Source organism: Coregonus lavaretus (assembly GCF_964263955.1).
Source record: "Coregonus lavaretus genome assembly, contig: HAP1_SCAFFOLD_8016, whole genome shotgun sequence".
Taxonomy (NCBI): Eukaryota; Metazoa; Chordata; class Actinopteri; order Salmoniformes; family Salmonidae; genus Coregonus; species Coregonus lavaretus.
In genome coordinates this window covers 1-9,594 of record NW_028156719.1, presented here as the reverse complement: position 1 = coordinate 9,594, position 9,594 = coordinate 1, and the positions used below count along the sequence as shown (strand labels likewise).

The 9,594-nt window shown below is 42.8% G+C and overlaps 1 pseudogene across 1 annotated transcript; it reads left to right on the top strand.

Moving 5' to 3' along the window:
- Positions 1-1,133: 1,133 nt before the first annotated feature.
- Positions 1,134-3,339, top strand: LOC311126043 (2-phosphoxylose phosphatase 1-like; annotated as a pseudogene). Its single transcript has 2 exons — positions 1,134-1,268; positions 1,383-3,339. The product of its transcript is annotated as a 2-phosphoxylose phosphatase 1-like (transcript).
- The last annotated feature ends 6,255 nt before the right edge of the window (positions 3,340-9,594 follow it).

Genomic DNA, 9,594 nt, shown 5'->3' with positions numbered 1-9,594 from the left:
TCTCTCTCTCTCTCTCTCTCTCTCTCTCTCTCTCTCTCTCTCTCTCTCTCGCTCTCACTCGCTCTTTCTCTTTGTCTCTCTCTCTGTCTCTCTCTCTCTCTTTCTCTTTGTCTCTCTCTCTTTGTCTCTCTTTCTCTTTATCTCTCTCTTTCTCTCTCTCCCTTTCCTGCTCTGTCTTGCTTGACAATTCAAAGGGATTTGGCAACCATTGAGAAAGATATTTAGTGAGCAAGGCAATAGAATAGAAGAATGTTAAATCAAACACCAGCATAGTGCATGGTCCTTTAGTTAGAGACTGGAGCTGCCTGACTAACGTTAGTTAGAGACTGGAGCTGCCTGACAAACGTTAGTTAGAGACTGGAGCTGCCTGACAAACGTTAGTTAGAGACTGGAGCTGCCTGGCAAACGTGATTTGATGATGTAATACTATTCTGTGGTGGAAGGCACAGCTTTACGGTCAATGTTTCAACCAATCATGACAAACCTAGTAAAATCTGAGACTAATGATAGGATGTGATGTGGTTTTGGATGACGTCTCAGAACTGGATCGCTATGGAAACCAGAGTGCCACTGTGTGTGTGTGTGTGTGTTCGTGTATGTGTGTGTGTGTGCGTGCTCGTGTGTACCGTAGAGCCCCTGCCATCCCATAAATAATCTTTAATCTGTAGCGCTGTGGTGCGGTTGAGCTGCAGCTCCCAGATTTGATGTATTAAACTGTAATCCTTAATCATCTCTAATCGTTTAGATCTTTGACTGATCATCCCCTGCCCTGACAGTACACTGACCTCACTGTGAGGTAAAGATGATGCTCTTGTCTCTGTAGCCAAGTCTCTGCTGATTGTGTCTATATAGCCCTCACACATTGAACTAGGCTCAGTCGTTGTGTTAGACAGCCCCCTGGTGGTAGAGACATCACAGTACAAGGCTGCATGCAACTTTAACTATAGTTTTCATCCTATATGAACGGTTGTTTCCTTCCACATGGCACATATTCATCATGTCACTTAAACCCACTCTCTCTCTCTTTCTTTCTTTCTTTCTTTCTTTCTTTCTTTCTTTCTTTCTTTCTTTCTTTCTTTCTTTCTTTCTTTCTTTCTTTCTTTCTTTCTTCTCTCTCCCACCTTCCAGGAAGCCCTCCCACCCCCAGCTCAAATCCTTCATTGGTCACATGGCCCAGGGGGGGCGTGGCCAATGGGAGGGGACTCTCAGCTCATTGCCTCGCCTCCCTAACCACAACGCCTGTGAGATGGGCGAGCTCACTCAGACAGGTAACCAACCAATAAATCACATTAAAGATGTGTAATGAACCAACAAATCGCATTCCAGACGGGCTGGGTTTAGATCTGAAATGTGCAACCAATCTCTGTCTTTCCCCTGTTCAGGTGTGGTGCAGCACTTACGCAATGGCCAGCTCCTTCGCCAAGCCTACAAGCGCCACAAACTCCTCCCGCCCGATTGGTCGACCAAGCAGGTGTGGGTGGAGACTACGGGCAGGAGCCGCACCCTCCAGAGCGGGATGGCTCTTCTGTATGGGTTCCTGCCAGACTTTGACTGGAGCCGTCTGACAGTCCACCACCAGTGGAGCACGTTGTTCTGTGGCTCAGCCTGTGACTGTCCTGCTAGGAACCGCTATCTGGAGGAGGAGCAGAGGAGACAGTACCGCCTTAGAGTGGCAGACACTGAACTGGAGAGGACCTACGCAGACATGGCCCGTACCGCGCCAGCTCAGAGCTGCCAACCCTATAGACTCTCTTCTGTGCCACCTGTGCCACGGCCTGTCCTTCCCCTGTGTGCCAGCAGGGAGTGCTATCGGCAGTGGGGGCTGTCTGACTCTGGCTCAGTTCGCTGTGATCCGCAGGCAGCAGTTAGAGGACGAGGTGGACAGGAGGAGGGTGGGGCTGTATCGCCGCTACGCCCTGCTCGCCACGCACCCCTACCTCAACCGCACCGCCAACAGGATGGAGCGCGTCGCCAAGGCCAACGCTCCAGGCCGAAAACCCCGCGCTGGAGGAGAGGAGGTGTTCACCCTGTCCTCGGCTCACGACGTCACCGTGGCGCCGTTACTAAGCGCCCTGGGCTTGGAGGAGGCATTGTTCCCGAGGTTTGCAGCGAGGGTTGTGTTTGAGTTGTGGAAGAGTCCGCCCGCAACGCAGGGACAACGTAAGGGGCAAGGGCAGGGCCAGGATAAGGCTGCTAGGGTGAAAGGGGAGAGGTCAAAGGGTGGTAACGGGGGGGACATGTTTGTGAGGGTTCTATACAATGGAGAGGACGTAACCTTCCATACCACCTTCTGTCGCTCACATGACCACCACGCCACACAGCCACTATGCCCCCTAGGTAACTTCCTGTCTTTCGTCAGGAAAGACATGTTCAGTGTCCTCAACGCCACGTCCTACCACGATGCCTGCTACCGACAGACAGGCTGACTGACAGAGGGATGGAGAGAGAAAAGGAGGAGAGGAAGGGAATCATTTAGCTGATTTTGGAATTTGTTAATAGCTCTTTTCCCACTTTGATGGTAGTGTCCTATTGCACTATTTTAATGTCTTAAAACTTTCACATTTTTGTAAAGTCACAAACATTCCTGGAAAGTATAGATACTGATCATACATATCATGCGCACAAACACACTGCAAAAATACATATTTTCACCAACAAATTCCTATACACAAACACATACTTCATGCCTTCTTGATCAGATGTCTTTGTCGATAAAGTTTGACTTCTAAACTGACAGCCTTGTGGTGTTGACAATCACACCCGGATACTGCAATTATTCACATTTGAACGTTGACCTTTCTACAATTTTTTAGTTTTTGAAATGTTTGTAAGGGAATTACATTTTGGGGTGGAAGTTAAGGGCACTCAGACACTTTATTCACACATTCCTGCATTCCAACTGGGAATGTTGAGATTCCGGTTTTTGCAAATTCCTGCATTGAAAGGGGAAAGTTGAAACTGGAAACACTAATGCTGAATTAGTTCATATAAAACTTAAAAACGGCCATTTATAATTTGTGTCACACCCTGACCTTGAGAGGTCTGTTGTCTTTAGTTGGTTTGGTCAGGGCGTGAGATTCTATGCTGGAGATTCTATGTTTGTGATCTAGGTAGTGTATTTCTATGTTTGGCCGGGGTGTGATTCCCAATCAGAGAGAGCTGTCGCTCGTTGTCTCTGATTGGGGATCATACTTAAGTAGCCTGTTTGCCTAACAGGGATTGTGGGATCGTGTTCTGTGTTAAGCTTGTATGTGTTTAGCCTGAGGACTTCACGTTACGTTGTTTCTTGTTTTGTTTAATGTTTATTTGATTTAATAAACATGTTTGCATACCACGCTGCACCTTGGTCTGACCCGTCTCTCAACGAACGTGACATTTGTCTTTATATTGTCTGACATTTTGATTAAAATGGTGTTGGAGACCAATAGAATTAGAGTCAGTTTTGCTGTACAATTAATTCATTTTAGTTTACTTCAAAAAAAATTGCTCAACTACATATTGCACTTCAGGCTGAAGTCGATTTCAATGTTAATAATTAAGTCATTCCAACAATTTACACTCAATGTTTACTCAATAATTAAAATATTCTGCACCTTAGTAAAGGCTAGTTGTTATGGTACTTAGATTCCACTGCTGCTGTAAGATGGTAATAACAGTTAATAAATATGTAATTAGTATTTGTACATTTTTCCACTTAATAAATATGTAATCAGTAATTGTACATTTTTCCACTTCATGAAGGCAACCATTTTTCAGTGGCCATTTTCCAGTTGGGACTATTTTTATTAATGATGTTCATCATTTTTAATAATTATTATTTTTACTGTAAAGCACATTACACAGTGGGCAAAGAAGTAATACAACTCGTTTCCTCACAACTGTCCAAGTATTGTGTGAAAACGTATGAGCTAACATATTACTGTTCTGAATTCCCCAAGTCTCATAGACTAGATGTAACATAGTAAACATACATCCGGGACACTCCAATTAGTATGATATGTTATGGTTGGTATGGTTACATAAGACAGAAGGTTGGTCGGGGTGGTCGGGGTGGATGGGGTGGATGGTTGGTCGGGGTGGATGGGTGGTCGGGGTGGATGGGTGTTCTTATAACATCCCTTACAGGAATCCTGCATGAATTCAACCTTTTGTGAAGGAATTGTGCAGGTGTTCTGCATGAATCTGTAAGATTGACAAAATCCTGCAGGAAAAGTCCCTGATGCTAGTCCTGCAGAAAATGTTAAAAATCCTGCACAAACATGATATTGTGGTCCTCTGTAGCTCAATTGGTAGAGCACGGCGCTTGTAACGCCAGGGTAGTGGGTTCGATCCCAGGGACCACCCATACGTAAAAATGTATGCACACATGACTGTAAGTCGCTTTGGATAAAAGTGTCTGCTAAATGTCATATTATTATTATTATATTCCTGCAGGATTTAGATATTCCTAGGGCCATATCAGTTTAGTCTCAGTCCTGACTTAAATTTGCTTGAAAATCAGACAAGGTTTGAATATTGCTGTCCATCAATGATTCCCAACCAAATTTAATGAGCTTGAGCAATTTTGACAAAAACAATGGATATATGTAGCCCTAAGAGTTGTGTAATGGCTCCCAAATGTGCTTCTACCAAGTATTAACACAGGGGTTGGAGACTTATCCAATTATGATTTTTCTACAACTTTATTTTACTTTGAAAATGTGTAGGTTGTGTAGATCTGTATGTATACAGTACCAGTCAAAAGTTTGGACACACCTACTCATTCAAGGGTTATTCTTATACTATTTTCTACATTGTAGAATAATAGTGAAGACATCAAAACTATGAAATAACACATATGGAATCATGTAGTAACCAATTTTTTTTTAAACAAATCAAAATTGATTTTAAAGTAGCCACCCTTTGCCTTGATGACAGCTTTGCACACTCTTGGCATTCTCTCAACCAGCTTCACAAGGTAGTCACCTGGAATGCATTTCAATTAACAGGTGTGCCTTCTTAAAAGTTTTGTGGAATTTCTTTCCTTCTTAATGCGTTTGAGCCGAATCAGTTGTTGTGATGCGTGATTTGAAGGAGTCAGGCGCAGGAGGGTAAATCACAGTATACAGAGTTTATTCCGTAATCCAGCGTAACCAGTCCAGTGCGCAAAACAGGCACACTGGAACAAACATGCACACAGGGAAAATACCCCAGCAATACAAAATACTGAGCTCAACGAGCTACTAATCCTCACAATGAACAATCACCCACAAGGACAAGGGGGGCAGAGGGAACACTTAAACACGTACTAATGAGGGGAATATGAACCAGGTGTGTGTAATTGACAAGACAAGACAAATGGAATGATGAGATATGGAGCGGCAGTGGCTAGAAGGCCGGTGACGACGAACGCCAAAGCCTGCCCGAACAAGGAGGGGAGGCAGCTTCGGAGGAAGTCGTGACAGTTGTGTTGTGACAAGGTAGGGGTGGTATACAGAAGATAGCCCTATTTGGTAAAAGACCAAGTCCATATTATGGCAAGAACAGCTCAAATAAGCAAAGAGAAACGACAGTCCATCATTACTTTAAGACATGAAGGTCAGTCAATACGGAACATTTCAATAACTTTGAAAGTTTCTTCAAGGGCAATCTCAAAAACCATCAAGCGCTATGATGAAACTGGCTCTCACGAGGACCACCACAGGAAAGGAAGATCCAGAGTTACCTCTGCTGCAGAGGATAAGTTCATTAGAGTTAACTGCACCTCAGATTGCTGTCCAAATAAATGCTTCACAGAGTTCAAGTAACAGACACATCTCAACATCAACTGTTCAGAGAAGACTGTGTGAATCAGGCCTTAATGGTTGAATTGTTGCAAAGAAACCACTACTAAAGGTCACCAATAATAAGAAGAGACTTGCTTGGGCCAAGAAACACAAGCAATGGACATTAGACCGGTGGAAATCTGTTGTTTGGTCTAATGAGTCTAAATTTGAGATTTTTAGTTCCAACCGCCGTGTTTTTGTGAGACGCAGAGTAGGTGAATGGATGATCTCTGCATGTGTGGTTCCCACCGTGAAGCATGGAGGAGGAGGTGTGATGGTGTGGGGGTGCTTTGCTGGTGGCACTGTCTGTGATTTATTTAGAATTCAAGGCACACTTAACCAGCATTCTGCAGTGATACGCCATCCCATCTGGTTTCGCTTAGTGGGACTATAATTTTGTTTTTCAACAGGACAATGACCCAAAACACACCTCCAGGCTGCGTAAGGGCTATTTGACCAAGATGAGAGTGATAGAGTGCTGCATCAGATGACCTGGCCTCCACAATCACCAGACCTCAACCCAATTGAGATGGTTTGGGATGATTTGGGACGCAGAGTGAAGGAAAAGCAGCCAACAAGTGCTCAGCATATGTGGGAACTCCTTCAAGACTGTTGGAAAAGCATTCCTCATGAAGCTGGTTGAGAGAATGCCAAGAGAGTGCAAAGCTGTCATCAAGGCAAAGGGTGGCTACTTGGAAGAATCTAAAATCTAAAATATATTTTGATTTGTTTAACACTTTTTTGGTTACTACATGATTCCATATGAGTTATTTCGTAATTTTGATGTCTTCACTATTATTCTACAATGTAGAAAATAATAAAAATAAAGAAAAACCCTTGAATGAGTAGGTGTGTCCAAACCTTTGACTGGTACTGTATATATATATATATATAAAATCCCTTTTTAGATTTAATTATAAAAAATACGAAAAATGTTCAAGGGGCTTTAGACTTTATATAGGCAATATACATAGAAATCAACATGGATTTTGAATATTGATATCGCTGGACTCTCAACTGTCAGATAAGAAGGAAAGTATGCCCCCTGGTGGCGAGTAGTTATGTCAGGTATAGGCTGTTTAAGCCGCTGGGACTCAAGATCCTGAGAGCCAGTGTCTATCTACACAGTGTCTACTCGTATTCAGCTAAATTTTAGTTATTGCTGTCCAGTCTCCACAAGTCTTGGTAATATAGCAGGTTACAATGCCATGATGAAACCATTAGTTATCACAGTGCTAGACAACTTGAGTTGAGAAGCTCTTCTGTAGTGCAAATGAGTTGCCCGTACCTCCTCCAATATAGCTCCTTTACCATCAAACAACTATTTCCACACAGAGACCACCATACTTGGCTATCATTGCCTTTTAATATTATTAGGTGGAGATGGAGTATCATTCCTCTGCACAGCAGTGTCTAGACCCCTCCAACTCAACTCTGGACCTCGAAGCCATCTTCCACTGCTTTTTTTCATTGTTCCCCTCTAATCAGGGACTGATTTATATCTGGGACACCAGCTTTGTGCGATTAATTATCAGGTAAAACAGAAAACAAGCAGGCTCCGGACCTCATAGGTTCAGAATTTGAATACCCCTGGTAGAACATAGGCTTAGATAGACAACTCTAGTGCCCAAAAGCCTGTTTTAGCATGGGCAGCGCCACTTTGAAGAAGTCAACTGGGTGGGACTTTCTATGGGTTAAGGAAGGATCACATAATTCAATCCAGGTCATCAGGAGGGATCACCCAATGAATTATACTCTTGAGCAAACATTCCATAACTGCAGGTAGCAGCAAATCACCAACCTTGGCTTTATACCTTTTCAAACAACACACTCCAGGTGGCAGTATGCACCCTTTCAGTTTGTTTACCAACTCATAGAATTAGTAGAAGAAGAAAATGAACTACTTCAAAATGGAGATGGCCTCAATGGTGCTGTCTATGCTCTCAGAGATGCCATTATTGGAAATATACAAAGATGTGTTGTTTATCTAAGCCTATGGCCTAGACTCATTTTCATGTTCATTTACGTCTCTAGCACTAGATGGCAGTATACCTTCACTGATAGAAGCCATCACCACTGCCTGCCCCGTGCCCCATCCACCAGTATCACAGGAATAGTTTGTCATGAGTGCCGCAGGGCTTAACACACAATCAATATATTTTATATATGTATGAAAAATAAAGCGCGTACTCCCTCTTACTCCCTAGCCCAGACCAATAATGGGTCATCTCGATGAATAACATAAACCGACGATGACAAAACATCAATTCCACAGGCTTATTTTCTAAAGTGCCCTCGTAAGCCTGTCCAAATTTCCACTTCCAGAACGGTCAGAAAAAGAACAATATTGACTGCAAAATGAAATAACATGGCAAGGTTGCCATCAACATCAACATTGGGTTTTTCTTGACAAAGTGGGGAATAGGGAATGTAATGAATGCATTTAGCCCTTTACCCTTCTAAAACAGCCAGATATTGTCTGAAGTAGTATGAATCATGCATGTGTTCTATTTATGAAATTTATTGACACGGATACTAACAACATTATAGTTTTCACATCATTATAAAAAGTGCAGGAGTTGGTTATTAAAGCTAAATGTCATCCTTAGTGCCGGGGCAGTAATACTATACACTAACTATCTGTTTTTTTTCCTAGCCCTTCCATTACATTATACATAATAGTCATTGGACGGAGGCATCTTCTTTACAGGGAGTTTTTTTTGGGAGGAGGTAGCCTCATGCCATAACCACAACCTCTCCATCCTTTCCGTCTTTCTTTCTTTCTTTCTTTCTTTCTTTCTTTCTTTCTTTCTTTCTTTCTTTCTTTCTTTCTTTCTTTCTTTCTTTCTTTCTTTCTTTCTTTCTTTCTTTCTTTCTTTCTTTCTTTCTTTCTTTCTTTCTTTCAATTCTTATACTCAACACTCCCCTCCCTCCCTCCCTCCCTCCCTTTATCACTCTCCCTCTATCTGGTGTCTATCTGGTTCCCATGTCAACAGAGGATCCTCTCTATGTGTCTGATTGACTCAGAAAGAAAGAAAGAAGGATGGAAAGGATGGAGAGGTTGTGCTTATGGCAAACATGAGGCTGCCTCCTCCCACTCTCCCAACCACAGTTATAGCCAAAGGTATGCGAACAGCAGAGAAAAGGAGGGAGGGAGAGAGATATTTATTTCATATTGTGGAGAAGTAGAGGGTTTGAAAGAGGAAGAAGTCTATTGACAGGGTGGAGCTGAGAGAGAGCCCCAGAAGAACAGGTGGAAAATGGAGGTAGTCACTGCTAGAACAGACTAGCGTGGAGGTAGTCACTGCTAGAACAGACTCAAGTGTGGAGGTAGTCACTACAAGAACATATAATCAGAACTGATGAGCCATTATGAGATAGTCAGGGTAAGGATTATGGTAAGGGTTAGTGGTTCAAATCACATTTATGGTTAGAAGGTGATGTTCTATGGTTAGAAGGTACTGTTCTATAGTTAGAAGGTGCTGTTCTATAGTTAGAAGGTGCTGTTCTATGGTTAGAAGGTGCTGTTCTACGGTTAGAAGATGCTGTTCTATAATTAGAAGGTGCTGTTTGATAATTAGAAGGTGCTGTTCTATAGCTAGAAGGTGTTGTTCTATTATTAGAAGGTACAGGTGCTGTTCTATGGTTAGAAGGTTCTATAGTTAGAATGTGCTGTTCTATGGTTAGAAGGTGCTGTTCTATGCTCAGAAGGTTCTGTTCTATGGGACGGTGCTTTTCTATGGTTAGAAGTTGCTGTTCTATGGTTGGAAGGTGCTGTTCTATGGTTAGA